Source organism: Cajanus cajan, chromosome 7 (genome assembly GCF_000230855.2).
Source record: "Cajanus cajan strain Asha chromosome 7, NIPB_CcT2T_4, whole genome shotgun sequence".
NCBI classification, from domain to species: Eukaryota; Viridiplantae; Streptophyta; class Magnoliopsida; order Fabales; family Fabaceae; genus Cajanus; species Cajanus cajan.
This window is the reverse complement of record NC_138523.1, coordinates 35,135,762-35,158,901: the sequence shown is the minus strand read 5'-3', so window position 1 is coordinate 35,158,901 and position 23,140 is coordinate 35,135,762.

Here is a 23,140-nt window from a genome sequence, read left to right as displayed (position 1 = left end):
CCGTACTGGCGAAAACTTCTCTATAAAATAAGCCTCCCCCCTCTCATTTTTGCATACCAATCTTCATTCTCTGCATATCTTGTTTGTGAGTGCACCCTAGACAGCTTCTCAGAAATGGCAGAGTCATCCCGAAAAAGACAGAGAGCCCCAGCTCGACGTGAGATGACGGATCGACACAGGCAACGGCTGGAGCTCATAGAGACATTCAACTTCGAGCCGTCAAGGGTGCTCGACTTTGACCTTCTCCGAGCAGTGGGCTTGGAGGATGATGTCAGGGGTTACTTCGGCAACATAGGATGGGGATTTCTCCTTGATTCCCCTTCTCAGCTGTACTTGACAGCCACGAAGGAGTTCCTGGCCTCCGTCGGTATTACTGAGTCGACGAACAGTTATGGGGAAGATGTCTGCTCGGTTGACTTCTGGATGAATCAGGGGTACCGCTCCTTGACTTTGGACGAGTTCAATGTCCAGGCAGGATTTTTCAGCCGCACTGATCAGCTGGAATTTCGTGATGCCATATGCGAGTGGCCTGATCAGTGGACTCCGGTTGACATGTGGAGATTGCTCACTGGCCGAGAAGATTACCATTCAGGGGTAAAGGGCTCCCGGCTTCCGACCGCTCTTCGGATCTGCCACAAGATCCTTACCAGTACTATCCATGGCAGGTCCAAGAGCCCCGAGTCGATTACTCGTCCGGACCTGCTGGCATTATATTGCATGGCCACCGGACGGAAGGCCAACCCTGGATATTTCTTCCTCGAGCATGTGAAGAAGCTGGGGGCACGAGAGGGAGGAGAATCTAGACAGGGGTATATCTTGGTCGCCCCACTCCTTTCACAGCTGGCGGAGACATGGGGATGCCCCGATGGCGAAGAGCCAAGGGCCCTGGCGCCAAAGCTGATCGGTGCTACCACTTTGATTAGCATGAGGATCATTACTAGGTCAGCTGGAGGGTTTGTACGAGTAGATGGCCCCGATGCCTATGCCGACATCCTCAATGACCTTGACTTTGAGGGCGATGGCAGTCCACAGCCAGAGACCGGCACCTCGCAGTCGGATAGGGCCTACTTTGATGCCCGCTTTGACGCTCTACAGCAAAGCATCGATACTCGATTCGATGCTTTTCAGCATAGCATCGGCACATGGCAGCAGAGTACAGATGCTCGACTAGATACCTTGGTGCAGGGGTTTGACAACCTCTCCGTCTGGATGCATCGTCGCTTCCCGGACCCGCCACAGGACCCGCCGGCAGAGGAGTGAAGACCGGCTTCTGTTTTCTTGCTTTTTAATGCATTAGTTTGGTTGGGCTTAGCCCCATTTCTCAAATTTTCCTTGTACAAATTCATTTTTAGTAATGAAATTTGCCACTTTTGAATTCAAAATTCTCTAGCACTTTTAAATTCTGTACAGCAAAAGCCAAAAACATAAAAAGGCAAAATACAGAAAAAGCCAAATCAGAAGAAAAGGCAAAATACAGAAAAAGCCGAAAATGAAAAAAGGCAAGGATATAGAAAATCCAACAAACAGTTTGAACCGAATAACTAAGCCTGGAGAGGCTTACCAAAATAATACTCCACATCCTCCACAGTATGCAGAATAACTGAGCCTGGAGAGGCTCGCAGAAATAATACTCCCCAGAAGGAACCTCAGCTCAAGCTCACGGGAAAATCCCCAGCGAGAGCTATCAAAGCAAGATCGACGCAATCCCCAATGGAAGTGCGATCATCCAAACAGTATATACAAGTCAAAGGACTAAAACTTCCTCAGTGAAGATAGCTCTCCAGCTCAAGCGTTGAGTGAGGCTAAGCCTGCAGAGGCTTCCTAAATAATACTCTGGGATACATAAGATCCCTAAATCCCCAGTCGCCTACTCAGAGGCACCCCTTCAAGAAAAATCACAAAAAGATCAATAACCATTCCCCAAGAGGAATCCGGCACTCAGCCGAACACTGAACATCAAGATAACTCGCCTACTCAGAGGCACTCTTCCAAAAAAAAAAAAAGGAAAAAATATATATCAATAAATATTCCCCAAACGGGATGTGGCATCCAGCCAAGCACCAAACATCAAGATCATTTGCCTAACAGAAGAGGCCAGTCAAGAAATGAATGACAAAATCCCCAGCGGATAAACAGCCTACACAGAGGCTACAAAAATCAGAAAATCCAAAAGAGATACCCGAATAAGGACAACCGGGATACTCCACCAACGTCAAAAGGACGTCAGCCAAACATAAGGCATCGCTCAACTCAGAGAGAAAGAGCATCTGTGTCTATACCCCAAGGAGTCAGAAATTCCCCCAAGGGTACCAACAATGCAATGCAAGTTGGGGCACAGGAACCTGTGAATGACTGCACATCCCCTAGACGGATCCCTGCGTTATCCAGCCCTCAGCGGCACAAAATCAGAAAAAACTGTCGAAGCAGCATAGTGGACTGTGGAGACAAATATCATCTCAAATCCCTGGAGAGGGCAAACTCAGCTGCCGGTGTTAAGACGCAGTCCCTGGAGAGGGTAAACTCACCTGCCGATGTTAAGACGCAGACCCTGGAGAGGGCAAACTCAACTGCCAAATGTTAAGCGGCAGAGCCTGGAGAGGCGGTACTCAATCATCAGGGTGATGTTAACACACTGGTGTCTAGCTTCCAGCTCGGGCGTCGAGTGAGGCTAGGTCTGGAGAGACGGTACTCAACCATCAGCGTCATCAGAGGTGCGTTGGTGTCCAACTTCCGGCTCGGGCGGCGAGTGAGGTTGGGCCTGAAGAGGCAATACTTAATCATCAGTGTGACGTTAACACATTGGTGTCTAGCTTCCGGCTCGGGCGTCGAGTGAGGCTAGGTCTGGAGAGACGGTACTCAACCATCAGCGTCATCAGAGGTGCGTTGGTGTCCAACTTCCGGCTCGGGCGGCGAGTGAGGTTGGGCCTGAAGAGGCAATACTTAATCATCAGTGTGATGTTAACACATTGGTGTCTAGCTTCCGGCTCGGGCGTCGAGTGAGGCTAGGTCTGGAGAGACGGTACTCAACCATCAGCGTCATCAGAGGTGCGTTGGTGTTCAACTTCCGGCTCGGGCGTCGAGTGATGTTGACCCTGGAGAGGGTAAACTCAGCTACCGAGGATGTCAGAAAGCGCCGAGGTATGCACCCACCTGGAGAGGCTACTCAACAATTTTCCACCGGAAGACACTACAAGTCAGAAGGTTGGCGTATTACCCGGACAATTGGGTCAACTCCTTTACTTGTCAGCCGGTACACCAAAAGACCGTTTGACTAAGTAAAGGGGGGGCAGCTGTAGACCCCTAAAATTGTCCGGGTCGGAAATAAAGCTTGAAGACTCTCGAAGACTGAAGGAAGATCAGCCAGAAGGACTCCTGGAAGGCCCTAGGAGGGTTCTCTGTAGGTCTAGAGGTCTTAGAATAGCCCAAAATAAGGAAGTGGAGGGAATGAAGCCCAATACGGCCGTACTGAACTTAATACGGCCGTATTGAAGCTTCAATACGGCCGCAGTGAACTCAATACGGCGTATTGAAGTTTCTGAAACTTCAATACGGCCGTACTGAAACCAATACGGCCGTATTGAAGCTTCAATACAGCCGTATTGAACTCAATACGGCCGCATTGAAATTTCTGAATTTCAATACGGCCGTATTGAACTCAATACGGCCGTATTGAAGTTCAAAAATTTCAATACGGCCGTATTGCTTCTGTAGGCCGTATTGCGCCTATTCCCTATAAATATGACGTCAATTGGACGTCATTCCACACTTTTTCAGATAGTTTTAACCCTCTCCTTGAGTATTCTGGGGTTTTTGAGCAGTGTTCTGCCCTAGAAATCACTCGGAGAGTTGATCCGACAAAGTTCTTGAGCCCCGAGCCATTTTGCTTGAGGATCGAACCTAGTCGAAGGGAAATCCTCCGGATTTCCATAGTTAAAAGTTTTTAGGAAGGAGCGAGCGAGCTTGTAGAGCGAGGGAACGCCAAAAAGCTTCCCAGTTTCACTCAATATATAAAAGCACGCTTCAAGAGGTTTCTTCTTAAATCCTTCCTTTTACTGCTTTCTGTGTGCATATTTAAACTGTCATCATGTAGATAGTTAATTTATAATTGCTTAGAATAAATAGGGGTAATTTAGTAATTTTACGCTGTTATTTTAGAAAATAATCTGTCATAGGGAACCCGAAAGGGGCGCTGTGGGGTGCTAACACCTTCCCCACGCGTAACCGACTCCCTTACCCAACTCTGGTTGTAATGGCCAAAGTTGATTTGTAAAATCAATTGCCTTATCCCTTTTTCCAATGTTTTGAGTAAAACATTGGTGGCGACTCCACGAACCCCTCCTTTTTGCGAAAACCACTAATCCATGGAGGGTCCCGCTTGGGATTAGTATGGATTGGTGAATCATTTAATAAAATTGCTCGTTTGACAAGGTCTCAGTTTGAGAATACGTCATTCTAGCAATCCATATTTTTAAACAATTAAACGAGTCCAACCATCCTTCGCGAATGCCGAAAGCCCGTTTGGGCCGGTGGCGACAGCCCCAAGCACAAAATCAATTTGATGTTCTATACCCCTAAAAGGAGGAAGGCTTTTTGGACCTTCACTAGGGAATATATCATCAAATTTTTTTAATAAATGAGAAACTTGAGGAGGTAAAGAACTAAGTCCAATGTTTAAATTATGACACTGAAGCACACTTTTACAAAGAAGAAGGTAAGAAGGCTTTTCAACAATTAAGGTTTGTTTTAAAGTTTCTTGTTGAACTTCTTCTAAAGATTTCTCTTCCTTCTTCTTTGAAGACTTATGCTTCTTTTCCTTTTTTTAATCAAGTTTTTTTTTTCTTCTTCTCTTTTCAATTTCATTTGTACTTGATCCTCTATCACTTGTGAAGGAGACAAAGGATGAAGTACAAATTTCTTTTCTTTGTGGGTGAAAGTGATTTCATTGGTAAGGCCATTATGCATGGTTTTCTTATCAAATTGCCATGGCCTTCCCAACAAAATATGGCAAGCTTCCATGGGAACTATGTCACAAACCACTTGATCTTCATAGTTACCAATAGAAAACTTGACTTTCACTTGCTTGTCAACAACAATATCCCCATCTTCATTAAGCCAATGAAGTTGATATGGTTTCGGATGGGGAATAGGAATAAGATTAAGCTTCTCAACCAACCTTGTGCTACAACAGTTGCAACAAGACCCACTATCCACAATAAGAGAACAAGCATTATCAAAAATTTTACACCTTGTGTGAAAAATGTTCTCTCTCTGTGAAAGGTGAGATTCATGAGGTTGGCTTCCTAGAAGCCTTCTAATCATAAGAAGTTGACCATCATAAGGATATGCACTTTCAACTTGATGGTCTTCTTCACTTGATTCACTATCACTAGAAGTAGTGGAACTAGTTTCATCAACACTACTATAAATGTCTTGTCCTCTTAAAATCATTACCTTTTTAGTTGGACATTGAGAAGCTATATGGCCTCTCCCAAGACACTTAAAGCATTTGATGTCACTAGTTTTACTACTAGAAGTGACAATATTTTTATTTTTATCTTTTTCACCTTCTTTTTCTTTTTCAAATCCCTTGCCAAGTTTCTTAGAAGAGTCAAATTGACCCTCCCTCTTGTAGTCCTTCTTAACATAAGAGCTAGATTGAGTTTTTCCTTTAAAAGAGCTTTTTCTCAAATTTTGTTGTTCCACCCTTATACAAAGTTGGACCAGATCATCAAGGTCCCTATAAGGGAGTAGCTCAACCTTATCTCTTATGTCAAAATTAAGACCACTTAAAAACCTAGCAATGGTCAACCTTTCCTCTTCCCTTATACCAGCCCTCATGAGATACAACTCCATCTTTTGTCTATATTCCTCAACACTCATACTCTTTTGTTGGAGTCTTTGGAGCTTATCCATAAGCTCCCTACTATAATAGGAAGGTATGTGCCTTCTTCTCATAGCACTCCTCAATTCATTCCAATAAGTGATGGGAGGATCATTATGAAGTCTTCTCTCTCTTTCCAAGGATGTCCACCAATACATGGCTTGTCCTTGAAAAGCTAGGGTGGCCAAAGGAACCTTTCTTTCCTCACCTACTTGATGACAAGTGAAGATTTGCTCCACTTTCATCTCCCAATCTAAGTAGGCGTCCACATTTTCTTTACCATGAAAGTAAGGGAGATCAACCCTTGATTCCCTCACTTTGTGTTCTTTAATGACTCTCCTAGGTGTTGGTTGGTAGTATGCATCCAAATTCAAACTACCATCATTTTCTTGACTTTGAGAATCATGGGAGCTCTTGGTTGAGCTCCTAGAAGAACCTTTTGGACTTTTATTTTTATTTAATCTTTTCAAAAGTTTTTCTTCTCGTTGCTTAATCATTTGAATCTCTTGTTCTAAAGCCATGATTTGTACTTCTTTTTCAAGTTTTTCTTTTTGTTTTTGAAGTACTTCATCTTGCTTCCAAAGTTTTAGTGCTTCAACCTCCTTTACAATTCTTTTAAAACTTTTAGGAGATTGAAAGTCACTACTACTTTGAGAATGTTGACTCATGATTAAGTAATAAGAGTTTATATGCTATGCAAAAAGGTATAAATATTTTTGAGATTTTCTAGGAATGAAAATAGCACTTGGAAGTCTAAGTGTACAAGTTGCACTATCAAGGGAGGTGAGCTACAAAGAGCCACTTAATAACCAAGCCTTTTCAAGTGGAAATCACTAAACTCCTTTGTGGTACTTTCAATTCGCCAAAATTTTTCACAAAATTTTTGAATGCTTTTTCACAATTTGTTTGTATTTAAGACTAAACTAAACGTGAACAATCAAATCTACACAAGTCTAGACGAAATTAAGCAACTAAGTAAACACAATTATAGACAAGAAACTTTAAAGGAAGCAAAAACAAGTAGCTAGTCGGATAACCCTAAGTGGAAGCTTGAAACATATGAAATTTCCGAGCCACTTCCACTAGTACTACACGTGAGAAGGCTATCAAGGGTTAGATATACCTGACCAGCTTCTTAATACTCCCTCCAAGCTTTACAAATTGGTTTAAAATACAAAAGATTTGGCAAAAATGTAAACTAGCCTAGGAAAACAATAAAGTGGCGGCTTTGGCAACCAATTAGTGACGGATTGTTGTCCAAATTTTCCAACACTTAATCAAGTGTTTAATCCGCCACTAATCCTTCAAAATAATGCTCCTGGACCTGCAAAAGAAACACAACAAAGAGGTTAATGTGGCTGCCTCACAAGGTGAAGGGATTGGTCACTCAAGTGAAGGAAGTTTAGGAGAAATTTTGGTCACTAATTTAGGTCAAATTTTTAGGTCTTAGTGTCCAAACTTTTCCTACTCTTTGTTGAGCAATGCTTGATCCTTGAACAAGGATTTGAGGCCACTTCCAGCACAAGGAATTTAAAGAAAGAAAACAAGACAAGCAACAAAAGCACAATTTAAAAAGCTTATACCAAAAACAAGAGTAATAGGTGTATATGACAAGACACAAAGAGGTTCAACAAATAAAACTGAAAATTAAGACTCCAAATAAATCTAGCACTCAGTTAGGAATGTTCCTAGATAGGTACTAGATTAGATGAACAAAACAAAAAAAATTTGAAATCAATTGGATAAGTATAGCACAAGTAGTAGCAAAAACAATAACAAGGAATCAAGTGGATTTTTCAGCTTGTACACCTCTCGGCTTTTTCTTTATAAATTTTTTTCTCTATTTTTTTTTTAATTATTTCTTTTTCCAGTATCAAATTAAGAGTCCAGAGAGTATATTTGCCTTTTGTTTCAAATTTTTCAATGATTCCAAGCTATAGAAACCGAGAATACAAATCAGCCAAAAATTAGGTCAAATTTCAAGTGAAAATGAGAAACTAGTGCACTAATCTTTAGGTTTTGGTTTGGATTCCTTTTGAACTCTTTTCTTTGGAGCTTTTAGGTCTTTAGGCTCTGTTTTGAACTCTGTTTTCTAGCTTCTTAACTCACTTTTTTTTTTTAAATTTGAATCCACAAAAAGAGTGCACTAGAATTAGGAATACACTTGAAATTTTGAGTCACAAAATTTTTTTAGAAGATTTTTCAATGGAATGTGATTTGAAAACTTAAGAACACAATAGAAACCTAACTCTAAAGAAACTTACTAGAACTAATAGCAAGTTATGAACACAATAAGGCAAAAGAAAAAGCACATATAGGTAGCTAAAAGAGAAGCAAAACCGAGAACACAAATTGATGAACAAGACACAAAAGAAAATTAGTTCAACATGCTATTCAAGGAATTTTAAGACATATAAAGACTACACAAACACACTAAGACAAAACATGGATTAAAAACCAAAATCTAAATGCAATGTATGCAGTCCAATCACGGACACATATTAGGAATGGAGAGACTCAACATTAAAATCAAAAACAAGCACAAGCTAATAGGTCCTAACAAGTTGATTGAAGGAGAAAATCAAAAATCAATCAACCAATGGATCTATGGAACAAAATATGATATAAAGCATATAGATCCGAATAGAAACTCAAAGAAGACAATGAGAACACAATGAACACAAAAACAAACGGACCAAAACTCAAGAACACTTATCTCCTTGAAGACCTTGCTCTTGATACCAAAAATGATGGAGAAGACTAGGAGAAGTGGACGTTGCTCTCCTCCTTGAATTCGCCAATGCTAGGATCTTCTTCAAAGAGATTGGATTCCACTAAGATGTACACTTGAGGAAGAATGATTCTCGGACTTGAGGTTCCTAAGCTATGGAGGGAAGTATCCAAGCTCAAGAAACAATGAACTACTCACTTCAAAGAGAAGGAAAGAATGGAACTCTCCTAGGGTTTTGAGGTGAGAAGCTAGAAGACTTTGAGGTAGAAACTCGGCCAATGGCTCTCAAATTTCAATATGAATCAAAGTGAATACAAATTGTTTTAGGAGGGATCATATAGGTCACCGAATTTTGGGAAGCCACTTGGCGCCACATGATAGGTCACATGTTGGTGCCAAGGTTTGAATTCAAATTCAAATTTGAATTCAAACCTTGTGTCACATGTGCATAACCTGTCATGTGTAGCTAAATGCAAATTAAGTTGAATTTAGTATGTATTTAGGGTTGCATTTCGGTGTCACACTTGTGAAGCCAAGGTGGTGCCAAAAGTGTGACCTAAATGCAACTTAAATCCATCCTAAATTTAACCTAATTTGTCCTAACTCAAATGAACTACTAATCCTCCTTAAACCCTAATCTAATGACCAAAATACAATGGTCTAGTGAATACAATGAATAGGAAAAAATACAAGAAGGAGAATGAGCCCAATATTGGGTATCAAAAGCCCAAAGCCCAAGAAGCCCAAAATTAAGCCCAATACACCTAAACCCTAATCTATGGTCAAAATACAAGACCAACAACAAAGTAAATTCCTATGCTAAGAAAATACATTCAAACATGGTGTTCATTCAATCATAGTCCAAGTGAGAAGCACCCTAGGCCCACCAAGCCCATTGGGCCCACTAAGCTCTGAAGCAGTCAAATCTTCAAGTAACCTCCTGGCCATTGCTCTAGTGGTTGGGCCTTTAGCCCATGCTCTTCCATCATTTTCCAAAGGCAAGAAAAGACGTAGACATTTCGTCCGGGTCTTCTCTTCGTCTCTTTAGTTCTTCTGCGATGTTTCCCTTGTGATAATATGTTCCTTTATTTGTAGCTTCTTTGACTCTAAGGTTAGGTAACCCTCTTCAATCTTGTACTAGTTTTGGGGATCTAGTAACCCTTTCACTTAGGTCAGGTAACCCACTTTGTACTAGTTTTGGGGATCTAGCAACCCTTTCACTAAGGTCAGGTAACCCTCTTTTTTGTTGAAGTAGTTTCGTAGCTCAGCCTCTCCAAGCTGGATTGATATTTTAAGGCTTCAGCCGGCCTCCTCTAAGGTCAGGTAACCCACTTTGTCGTTGAAGTAGTTTTGTAGCTCAGCCTCTCCAAGCTGGACTGATATTTTAAGGCTTCAGCCGGCCTTTTCTAAGGTCAGGTAACCCACTTTGTTGTTGAAGTAGTTTCGTAGCTCAGCCTCTCCAAGCTGGACTGATATTTTAAGGCTTCAGCCGACCTCCTCTAAGGTCAGGTAACCCACTTTGCTGTTGAAGTAGTTTCGTAGCTCAACCTCTCCAAGCTGGACTGATATTTTAAGGCTTCAGCCGGCCTCCTCTAAGGTCAGGTAACCCACTTTGTTGTTGAAGTAGTTTTGTAGCTCAGCCTCTCCAAGCTGGACTGATATTTTAAGGCTTCAGTCGGCCTCCTCTAAGGTCAGGTAACCCACTTTGTTCTTGTACTTGATGTCTTCTTGTTGGTGTTGTAGGATGAAAGACTGCCCCTAGGTGGATGGGCAGGAGATGTTTGATGTGCCCCTGTGTTGGTGGGCAGAGAAGTGGATGATTGACAGGGATTCCAATGTTGCCCCTGCCACTTGAGTATTCTGATGCCTCTCCAGGCGCCTTCTTGTTGTAGGTTTTTTTTCTCCTTCATTTCTTTGTTTAGCTTCGATTTTTTCACATTTGAAACTTGCCTTTTTCTGCTATTTTTTAAATGCTTCGGCTTTTTCAACATGTACGAAACTTGCCTTATTTTTCTATGATTGGTCATTGTAAAGGATTTACTTGACCCTGTCTGATCTCTGTTGTGAGGGAAGAGTTTTGCCCCTTCACACGTGGCTCCCTTCTTGATTTCTTTCTTTAGAGATTTTATTCATGATGCATGCATGGATTGTAAATGTTTGCAGCCTACTGTCCTTTTGGATAATTCCCCTTTTGATGTGAAAAGTTATTTAATTCGAGTGCGCGCTTTTATGTATGCTATACATATGCATTTAAGCTTTTTAGAAATCTATTGGTATCAGGTGGCTTCCCTTTACCCTCGTTTTTTTTTTAGATTGAAGATTCGCACATGACTTTTGCTTACTTTAGAGACCCGTATAGGATTGCCTCATTTATTTAACTATTTTTTTTACTGGGTTGTTTTGATTTTTCTCTTTAATACCAAAACACGTCATTTAAAGATAAAGGTTGGAAGAACTGAGAAGAATGATATTTTATTGCAAATCAAAAAATTTCAAGGAGGGCTACAAGAGGAGGTTTGAAAACAACTGACTGAGGTTGGTCGGTGTCTGGGCTTGAGCAATCATGACTTTAAGAAACGAAACTTGGCATCCTCCTAGTCGTCTGATGATGGAATCATGCCTAGGAAGGCAAGAGGTGACATATTGAAGGAGCCAAGAGGAGTTGGCTAGACATGAAGGTTTGGGCCAGTCAGGGCCCAATGGGCTGATGGGCCTGGGAAGTCCCAAGTTGAACTTTTCATGGGCCATATTTTGTTATAGCTATTTTCATATGTTTTGTATACATCATGTTAGTATAGGTATCATATATTTTGGTCTTGTATTTTGGACCACATAGAGTAGCATTTTAGGTTTTAGGCTTGTTGGGCCTAGTTTTGGGCTTCATGGGCCTTTGGGCTTTTGGTACCCAATATTGGGCTCATTTTCATTCTTGTAATTTTTCCTTTCCATTGTAATTGTTGGACCAATGTATTTAGGTCATTAGAATAGGAAAATACAAGGAATACTAAAGTAGGCTAATTAGGTTAAACTAGGTTTAATTTGGAAGCCATTTAAGTTACATTTGAGTCACATGTTTTGCACCATTGGTGGCTGAACATGTGACACTCAAATTAACCCTAAATGACTCTCAAATCAGACCTAGATGCACATTAGGTACCTAAAATTTCGGAGTAACACATGGGAGCCAAAATTTGAATTCAAATTTCAAATTTGAATTCAAATTTTGGGCGCCACATGTCACCTTTGAGTTAGGCGCCCAAAAATGTGCAAAACCGGTTGCTACTTAAGCTATTCCTTCACCTATTGTATTCACTTTTGAGAATAATGAAATTTGAGAGCTTATTCAGCCAAATTTCGTTCAAGAGTCACCATGAGAGAGAGCTACACTTTTAAGAACCCTATTAGGTTTCCTCCTCTTTGAAGTGAGCTTTCCCTTGCACCTTAAGCTTGGATGCTTCCATCCAAGGCTTAAGCCTCTTCCAATCCGTGAATCATCCTCCATCTAGTGTTCATCATTGTGGTTTCCATCTCCTTGAAGAAGATCCGAGCTAGAGAGAAGATTAGGAGAAGAACACCTATCACTCCTCCTCACCTTCTCCATCATCTGATCAATACCGCTTCAAGTAATTTCTTGACTTCTATAGAAGGTGATAGGGCTTCTAGGTCATCTGTTCGTCTTGCTTTAACGGCTTTTTTTTTTTTTACTAGGTTGTTTTGATTTTTCTCTTTAATACCAAAACACGTCATTTAAAGATAAAGGTTGGAAGAACTGAGAAGAATGATATTTTATTGCAAATCAAAAAATTTCAAGGAGGGTTACAAGAGGAGGTTTGAAAACAACTGACTGAGGTTGGTCGGTGTCTGGGCTTGAGCAATCATGGCTTTAAGAAACGAAGCTTGGCATCCTCCTAGTCGTTTGATCAATACCGCTTCAAGTAATTTCTTGACTTCTATAGAAGGTGATGGGGCTTCTAGGTCGTCTGTTCGTCTTGCTTGAACGACTTTTTTTTTTTTGCTTAAGCATAAAACTTCTTAACGGCATCAAAGTTTACTGGGTAAGCGAGTTCTTCACCATCCATGTGAGTGAGGATCAATGCTTCTCCAGAAAAGGCTCGCTTGACCACGTATGGGCCTTCATAATTTGGTGCCCATTTCCCTATCTTATCCTTCTGTGCTGGTAGAAGTTTCTTGAGTACTAGATCCCCCTCTTCAAATGGTCGTTGTTGGACTCTCTTGTCGAAGGCTCTCTTGATTCTCCTTTGATATGTTTGCCCGTGACAAATGGCGTCTAACCTTTTCTCTTCTATGAGATTTAATTGGTCAAATCTGGTTTGAACCCATTCTGTTTCTGGGAGCTTTGCCTCCGTGAGTAATCTCAAAGAAGGAATTTCCACTTCAAAAGGCAAGACTGCCTCCATCCCGTATACTAAGAAAAAAGGGGTGGCGCCCATCGATGTGCGAACGGATGTTCTGTACCCATGCAATGCGTAAGGTAGCATCTCATGCCAATCTTTATATGTAACGACCATTTTTTGAACGATCTTCTTGATATTCTTGTTGGCTGCCTCAACTGTCCCATTCATTTTTGGCCTATAAGGGGAGAAGTTATGATGTTGAATCTTGAAAGAGTCACATAATTCAGTCATCATCTTGTTGTTGAGGTTGGACCCATTGTCTGTTATAATTTTGTCAGGTATTCCATAACGACATATTATGTTTTTCTGACGAAATTGACTACCACTTTACGGGTTACATGTGCGTATGACGTGGCTTCAACCCATTTGGCGAAGTAATCAACAGCTACAAGAATGAATCTATGTCCATTTGAGGCCTTGGGTTCAATGGGTCCAATGACATCCATGCCCCACATCGAGAAAGGCCAGGGCGAGGCCATTACGTTAAGCTCACTTGGTGGGACTCGGATATTATCAGTGTATATCTGGCATTTGTGGCACTTCCTAGCATACAAAATGCAATCCTTCTCCATAGTGGACCAAAAGTATCCTGCCCTCATGATCTTTCTGGCCATGACCTTTCCAGCTATATGGGTACCGAAGGTTCCTTCATGGACTTCCTTCATTAACGATCGAGACTCCTTCTGACCAATACATCTTAATAGGATGGAATCAAAACTCTTTTTGTACAGGATGTTCTCATGTAGTACGAATCCGATAGCCCTTCGTCTGATTGTTTTCTTGTCATTGTCAGATGCCCCGACAGGGTATTTCCCTTCTTTGATGTATTGATGGATGTCAAAATACCAAGGATGGTCATCTTCCTTTTCCTCCAGTGTGCAACAATGAGCTTGTGTCTCATGTCGTCTGATTCTGATGACCTGTATTTCACCTCCCTCTTTTATAGCAAACATGGATGATAGTGTGGCCAGCGCATCTGTTAACTGATTCCCCTCTCTCGGGGTATGCTCAAAGTTAATGGATTCAAATTGAGACATCAGATCCTGAATGTATGCTCGATAGGGGATTAATTTGCAGTCCTTTGTTTCCCATTCATCTCGTAGCTGGTATATCACCAAAGCTGAATCGCCGTAGACTTCTAATTTGGTGACTTCGTTATCAAGCGCAGCCTGTAGACCCAATATACAAGCTTCGTATTCAGCCATGTTGTTGGTGCATTCAAAGTCCAACCTTGTCGTCACCGGGATATGTTTTCCTTGGGACGATATCAGTATGGCTCCTATTTCGTGCCCCATTATATTGGAGGCCCCGTCGAAGAACATCGACCAGGATTCATTTTGACTTTGCTTTTTTGGCTCATCCTTCAAGGTCAATATTTCTTCGTCGGGGAACTCCTCCTTGACCATGTGTTCATCCTTGATTGGTCCATTTGCTAAATGATCGGCCAGGACACTACCTTTGATTTCCTTTTGCGAGACATATACAATATCATATTCTGATAGCAAAACCTGTCATCTGGCAATTCTCCCAACCAGAACAGACTTTTCAAGTAGGTACTTGATAGGATCCATTTTGGATATTAACTGGGTGGTATGTCTCAACATGTACTGTCTTAGCCGCTGGGTAGCCCATACCAAGGCGCAACATGTTTTCTCCAAAGAAGAATACCGAGCTTCGTAATCGGTGAACTTCTTGCTCAAGTAATAGATAACTCTTTCTTGATTACCAGTCTTGTTTAACTGTCCTAGCATACATCCCATGGAATCTTCCAAGACCGTGAGGTATAGGATGAGAGGTTCTCCTTCAATAGGAGGCATCAATATTGGTGGATTGATGACACATTGCTTAATCTTATCGAAAGCGATTTGGCATTCCTCATTCCATTCCACGGGTTGATTCTTTCGGAGCAGCTTAAAGATAGGAGCGCATGTGTCAGTCAGTTGAGATATGAAACGAGCTATATAATTCACCCTACCAAGAAATCCCCTGACCTCCTTTTCTCTTCTAGGGGGCGGCATTTCTATTATGGCTCTGCGTTTTAATTTGTACTTACGAAGCCGATTGAACAGTTTTCTTAGGTGGATAAGATGATCATTTTCATCTTTCGACTTAGCAATCATGTCATCTATATACACCTCTACCTCCTTGTGGATCATGTCATGGAATAGGGTTACCATTGCTCTCTGATAGGTTGCCCTTGCATTTCTCAAACCGAAAGGCATCACCCGGTAACAGAAGGTGCCCCAAGGAGTGATGAAAGAAGCCTTCTCTTGATCTTCGATGGCCATCTTGATCTGGTTATATCCCGAATATCCGTCCATAAATGAGAAAATAGTGTTCGTAGATGTGTTGTCTACGAGCACGTCAATGTGTGGTAGTGGGAAGTCGTCTTTGGGACTGGCTCGATTTAGATCTCGATAGTCCACACAAACTTGCATCTTCCCCTTCTTCTTTAGTACAGGCACTATGTTCGCAAGCCATTTAGGATACCGAGATACAACCAAAAACCTAGCATCTAGTTGTTTTTGAACTTCTTCCTTTATTTTGAGGGACCACTCATGTTTAATCCTTCGAAGTTTTTGCTTTACTGGAGGAATCCCGTTTTTTATGGGCAATTTGTGTTCAACGATTTCGCGGTCTAATCCTGGCATGTCATGATAAGACCAAGCGAAGACATCGTCATATTCCTTCAAGAGGTCAATCAATTGATTCCTGACCTCTTTTGCCATCCTCGTGCCGATTGATATTTCCTTTCTATCCTCTTCTTGCCCTAGATTAATCTGCTCAACTTCTTCTTGATAGGGTTGGATTATACGATTCTCTTGGTCCGTCAACCTTTGCATTTCGGGGGATAGATTCTCCTCATGCTCAAGCGATACATCACACGAGTTTAGATTTTGCTCAGCTTCGTTTCCTTCGGCCATGTTCACTAGGTTCTGTATTTAGGTTTATAATTTTAATGCATGGATGGCGAAAAGAAGAAAATAAAGAGAGAAAATAGGATAGACACAACTTCTAAATGACGTATTTTGTTATGAAAGAAAAAATTCATTACAACCCTTTATTGTAGAAACCCCCAACCTTGGGCAGAGTTGTGAGTTAAAAACAGTGAAATAATAAAACTCATGATGAAGAAAACATGAATCCCCAATGGACATCCCTATTCAGGCGGTCTTCCAACAACACCGTTTCACGGGCTTTAATCTTCATGCTTGGGAAGCGGCTGCTTGTCGATACTAGGCGTGTCCGTGTCAAACTTTAACCACCCGGCGTCAATTAGGCCTTGGACTCGAAGCTTTAAGGCCTTACATCGCTCCACAGAATGTCCTAGGGAGCCAGAGTGATAATCACAACGCTCCTCGGGGTTGTACCATGAAGGGAAAGGGGGACTGAATTGCTTCGACGGCGGGAGTCGTACCAGCATGGAAGCCTTTAAGAGTTGAGGTAACCGTGCCGCATAAGTGGTGGTAATTTTATCCACCGTCTTCTCTTTCCATGACTCGATCTGTGTCGCGCCTCGACTCTTTGGAGGGGTGGTGGCTATGGTGACTGCATTGATCCCATCCTCCTTCTTCTTTCCGTAGGACTTCTTGTAGTCATAACTCCCTGGAGCCTTTCCTATTTTACCGCTCTTCAAACCCTGCTCCACCCTTTCACCTATGGTGACTATGTCGGCAAAAAGGGTCGAGGTATTCCCTATCATTTTATCATAATAGGGGCCAGTTAAAGAGTTGATGAACAAGGTCACCATTTCCTTATCAGAAAGCGAGGGCTCTACTTGTGCGGCCAGCTCCCTCCACCTCTGTGCATAAGCTTTGAAAGGTTCATCCCCCTTCTTGCTTAACCCTTGCAAATCAGACCTATCGGGGACAAGATCAATATTGTACTTGTATCGTTGCAAGAAAGCGTCAGCGAGCTGCTTCCATGTCTGGATCCTTCCTCCCTCCAGCTACATGTACCAATTGAGGGCCACATCCGATAAGCTCTCCTGAAAGTAGTGTATCAAGAGCTTCTCGTTGTCCACATGGGCAGCCATCTTTCGGCAATACATTGTCAGATGCATTTTGGGGTAGCTGGATCCTGTATACTTTTGAAAGTCAGGACTTTTGAACTTGGGCGGGAATTGGATATCCTGTACCAAGCACATTTTAGCGACCTCCTGAATGTCAAAGCTATGACCTTCTACCGCTCTTAACCTCTCTTCCAAAGCATTTAGGTGATCCTTGGACGCGTCCCATACGTGACTAGCACTGTAGTCATCATGTTGGAGCTTGCTCATGGTTTCGCACATTCGAGCCATTTGCTCCTTGAGCTGCTTAAGCTCTTCATTCAGCTCGCGGTTCCTTTCCATTAGTGCCTCCATAGCTTGTCTTTTTTGGGTCCTCGTGAGTACGAAGTGTTGAGAAGCCACCTTCGAGGGATAACAATGGATTTCTATTATGCTTGTTTATAGATCTATTGAAGGAGATTACTGACAGGATGACGCTTGCCCTTATGAAGGTAGGTGTCCCTTTTCGTAATATCTTACGACATGATAAAGGTTACACCAAACCTTAGAAGGTCGGTCATCATCGGTGCCCCTTTTCGTAATATTTTACGATATGACAAAGGTTGCACTGATTTTTGTCGAGTATTCCTACCAGTTCTAATATATGTATAGCATATAAACGCCTCATTATATTTTTTGTTTATATTTTTAGACAAAAAAAAGGGATTATGACAAAAGGCAGACGGACTATTTTATTTATTTATTTTTATACAAACAACTATGCAACAATCATATGCTCAAACAATTATACATCCACGAGCGGTATAAATCCATGGTATGTGGTCCCTGTCGAGAAAAGTGCACTATATAGGACGGTTCTAATCTCACTGGTCTTAAGGCCCCCAAGGTGCCCCCATTATAGGGACCCAGTATCTCTGTCGCCGTCACCTAGCAAACTCTAAGGTCTGTCGCAGTATTTTGGCCTAGAGAAACCAGTTATCACCTTGAGTGTGATTTCCGACAAGGCTCGCAGGCTCCAAGGCCAAACTTGGGCCGGTCGTACGTCAACCACTCCCTATGTGTAATACCCCCATGCCCTCGGCTGTAGGGGGAACTGTTGTGTGCAAAGGTTTGTGTACAATTTTTATTCCAAACAAGTGCTGAATTTAAACAGGCAAACAGATATGAAAGCCAAACAAATAAAACAAACAAAATAAAGGGGAAAAATATTTAAATTATTATTTTTTATAATGCTAATTTCATCATTTATATGGGCCTGACCCTCTTAAAACGTCCCCAGTGGAGTCGCCATCTGTCGCAACCCGAATTTTTCCGATCTCGCGACATATGGTTTAGACATCCTTTTTAAAGTCTCGTCAATTAAGGAACGCCCGGACACCAGACTAATCCTTAATTAATGGCTTTGAAAAATGAGTTCATGGAGTCGCCACCAATGTTTTACTCAAAACATTGGATAAAGAAAAGGTTTTTAAAAAATCCAATAATGGCCTTGATAACCAGAATTGGGTTCGGGGGTCGGTTACATGTAGGGAAGGTATTAAGCACCCCTACAACGCCCTTAATTGGTACCCTATGGTAAAATTAGCATTATAAATGATAATAATATAAATATTAAATCCCCTTTTTATTAAGAATTATTTACATGCTTAAAATTTAAATTATACAATTAATCCTAAAATGTCTATATGATTATTTTTTATTATAACAATATTTATTATAGAGAAGAAATAAATAAATAAAGAAGAAGAAGGAGATTAACAGAAATACCTCTTGAATGAGCTCTATTGAATCTTCAAAACAAGAAGATTTTAGGTGCTTTTTGGCAACCTTTCACACTACAATGCCTCACAAAATCTCAAGAAATACAAAAGAGAGGGGATAGAGAAAAAAAGAGAAATTTCGTGCTCTAAGGAGTCTGGACGAAATTTTTGAGTCCTGAGAAATGAGCCCCAGCTGTCTATTTATAGACTTCAGAAAGGGTCCAGAACGTCCCGTTCCAAAATCAGAACGGCCCGTTCTGGACATGGCCGTTGTGTGTAAATTTCGTATACTGGAATGGCCCGTTCTGAAATCGGAACGGCCCGTTCCTGTAGTGAGATTAACACATAATTTCTTAGACTGGAACGACCGTTCCAAATAAGAACTTGTAGGCCATTCTAATAACTTGGAACGGCCCGTTCCAGTTTAGGAACAACCCGTTCCAGTTAAAATTTTTGCCCTCTTTTGAAGATTTTGGAACGGCCCATTCCAATTTCGGAACATCCCGTTCCAAATTAGGGTTTTTGGCTCTTTTAGGACCTTGGAACGGCCCGTTCCAAATTGGGAACGGCCCGTTCCGATTTTGGAACAGCCCGTTCCAATCTTCTAAAATGGGCTTATTTGGGCTTTTGGGCCTTCTAAAGTCTTGTCTTGTTGTTTGCATGCTTCGGGAGCTCCCTCCCTTCATAACAGAGGTCCATTTCCTTGTTTGTATGCCCCCAGACGAAATTGGGTGTCTACAATTGATGGAAGAGCATGGGCTAAAGGCCCAACCACTAGAGTTATGGCCAGGAGGTTACTTGAAGATTTGACTGCTTCAGAGCTTAGTGGGCCCAATGGGCTTGGTGGGCCTAGGGTGCTTCTTACTTGGGATTTGATTGATTGAACACCATGTTTAATTGTATTTTCTTAGTATAGGAATTTACTTTAATGTTGGTCTTGTATTTTGACCATAGATTAGGGTTTAGGTGTCTTGGGCTTAAATTTGGGCTTCTTGGGCTTTGGGCTTTTGATACCCAATATTAGGCTCATTCTTCTTTTTATATTTTTTCCTATTCATTGTATTCATTAGACCAATGTATTTCGGTCATTAGATTAGGGTTATATGAAGAATACATTAATAGGAAAATTAGGCTTCATTTATGCATCATTTAGAAGTAATTTGAGTTGAATTTGAGTCACATGGATGGCATGGTGTGGTTCCGGCCATGTGAGCTTCAAATGCAACTCAAATCACTTCTAAATGACTCCTAAATGAGGGTAGCATCTGAATTAGTCATGTTGGAAGCCAAAGTTTGAATTTCAAATTCAAATTTGAAATTCAAACTTGGCGCCAATTTGATTGGTTTGAAATTGCCGCCCAAAGTTAACCTAGTTTCTTCCTATAAGTGTATCTTTTCCCACCTATTGTAGACACTTTTGAATATATGAGATTCTGAATTTACTTCAGCCATTTCGAAAGTCACCGAAATCCCAAGAGAGAGCTATAGAGAGTGCCTTCATAGTTTCTTAGGAAAAACCTAGTTTCCTTCACTTTGAAGTGTGCAATCCCTTGAGGCTTGAGCTTGGATACTTCCCTCTAAGGCTTTGGCCTTCCATCCGAGAGTTCTTCTTCTCCTAAGGTGTTGATACAATCGGTTTATCTCCATTGAAGTTGATCCGAACTTAGAAGGAGCTTTGGAGGAGTTACAAATCTTCACTTCTCCTACTCTTTCCATCAATTTTGGTATCAAGAGCAAGGTTCTTCAAGGAGATAAGTTGTCTCAACTTTTGTGTGTCCGTGTCTTGTTTTCTTGGTGATTCTTTTTGTCTTCTTTGAGTTTCTATTCGGATCTAAATGTTTTAAAAAAAATTTGTGTTCATAGATCCATTGTTGATTGTTCTTGATTTTCTTCCTCAATCAACTTGTTAGGAATTATTTGCTTGTGCTATTTTTTGATTTTATTTTGAGTCTCTCCATTCCTTGTATGTGTCCGTGATTGGACCTCATGCATATGCATTAGTTTTTGTTTTTGAATCCTTGTTTTGTCTTAGAAGTTTGTGTTTAGTCCTTATATGTTGCAAATTCCTTGAATAACATGTTTAACCTAGTGTTATTTTGAATTTTGTGTCTACATTGTTGTTTCGGTCATACTTCATGTGTGCCTACCTATATGTGCTTTTTCTTTTACCTTATTGTGTTCATAATTTGCTATTAGTCCTAGCAAGATTCTTTAGAGTTAGGTTTCCATTGTGTACTTGTGTTTTCAAATTACCTTCCATTGAAAATCTTATATCAAAATTTTTGACTCAAAATTTCAAGTGTAATCCTACTTCTAGTGCACTAATTTTGTGGATTCAAATTTAAAAAAAAATGAGTTAAGAGGCTGGAAAACAGAGTTTAAAACAGAGCCTAAAGACCTAAAGTTCAAAAGAAAAAGAGTTCAAAAGGAATCCAAACTAAAACCTAAAGACTAGTGCACTAGTTTCTCAAATTTACTTGAATTTTGACCTAATTTTTGGCTGACTTGTAGTCTCAGTTTCTAGAGCTTGGAATCATAAAAAAATTTGAAACAAAAGGCATTTACCTTCTCTGGAATCTTAAATTGAATATAGAAAAATAAAGAATAAAAAAAAATATAGAGAAAACAATTTAAAAGGAAAAAGCCGAGAGGTGTACAAGCTGAAAAACCTACTTGATTCCTTGATTTTGTTTTGACTACAACTTGTTCTATACTTGTCCAATTGATTTCAAATTTTTTTTGTTTTGTTCATCCATTCTAGTACCTATGTAGGAACATTCCTATCTGAGTGCTAGCTTTTATTTGGAGTCTTAATTTTCAGTTTTACTTGTTGAACTTCTTTGTGTCTTGTCATATACACCTATTACTTTTTACTTTTGGTATAAGCTTTTCAAATTGTGCTTCTATTGCTTGTCTAGTTTTCTTTCAATAATTTTCCTGTGCTGGAAGTGGCCTCAAATCCTTGCTCAAGGATCAAGCATTGCTCAACAAAGTGTAGGAAAAGTTTGGACACTAATACCACAAAAATTTGACCTAATTTAGTGACCTAGCTTTTCCTAAACTTCCTTCACTTGAGTGACCATTCCTTTCACCTTGTGAGGCAGCCACCATTAACCTCTTTTGTTGTGATTCTTTGCAGGTCCAGGAGCATCAAATTTGAAGGATTAGTGGCGGATTAAGACACTTAAACAAGTGTTAGAAAAGTTGAACAAAAAAAAACCGTCACTAATTGGTCACAAAGCCGCCAATATTTGCTTTCTAGTTTAGTTTAATTTTTGTCAATTCTCTTGTATTTTTAAACCAATTTGTAAAGCTTGGAGGGAGTATTAAGAAGCTGGTCAGGTATATCTAACTCCTTGGTAGCCTACTCACGTGTAGTACTAGTGGAAGTGGCTTGGAAATTTCATATGTTTCAAGCTTCCACTTAGGGAACCCGACTAGTTACTTATCTTGCTTCCTTTAAGTTCTTTGTCTTTTAATTGCTTTATTTTGCTGCCTTGAAACATCTAGAATTGTGTAGTTCTTAATTGTTCACGTTTAGCTTAGCTTTCAAAACAAACCAATTGTGAAAAAGCATTCAAAATTTTTGTGAAAAGTTTTGGGGAATTGAAAGTACCACAAAGGAGTTTAGTGATTTCCACTTGAAAAGGCTTGGTTATTAAGTGGCTCTTTGTAGCTCACCTCCCTTGATAGTGCAACTTGTACACTTAGACTTCCAAGTGCTATTTTCATTCCTAGAAAATACCAAAAACATTTTATAACTTTTTGCATAGCATATAAAATTCTCTTTGCTTAATCATGAGTCATATTTCTCAAAGTAGTAGTGACTTTGAATCTCCTAAAAGTTTTAGAAGAATTGTTAAGGAGGTTGAGGCACTAAAACTTTGGAAGCAACAAGAGGTACTTCAAAAAGAAAAAGAGAAAATTGAAAGAGAAGTACAACTAGTTGCTTTAGAGGAAGAGATAAACAAGATCAAGCTAAGAGAAGAAAAACTTTTGAAAAAAATTCATAAACATAAAAGCCAAAAAAGTTCTTCCACTAAGAGTTCCAATGACTCTCAAAGCCAAGAAAAAGATGGTAGTTTGAACATGGATGCATACTACCAACCTCATCCTAGGAGAGTCATTAAAGAACACAAAGTGAGGGAATCAAGGGTTGATCTCCCTTACTTTCAAGGCAAATAAAATGTGGATGCCTACTTGGATTGGGAGATGAAAGTGGAGCAAATCTTCACTTGTCATCAAGTAGGTGTAGACCCCTAAAATTGTCCGGGTCGGAAATAAAACTTGAAGACTCTCGAAGACCAAAGGAAAGTCAGCCGGAAGGACTCCTGGAAGACCCTG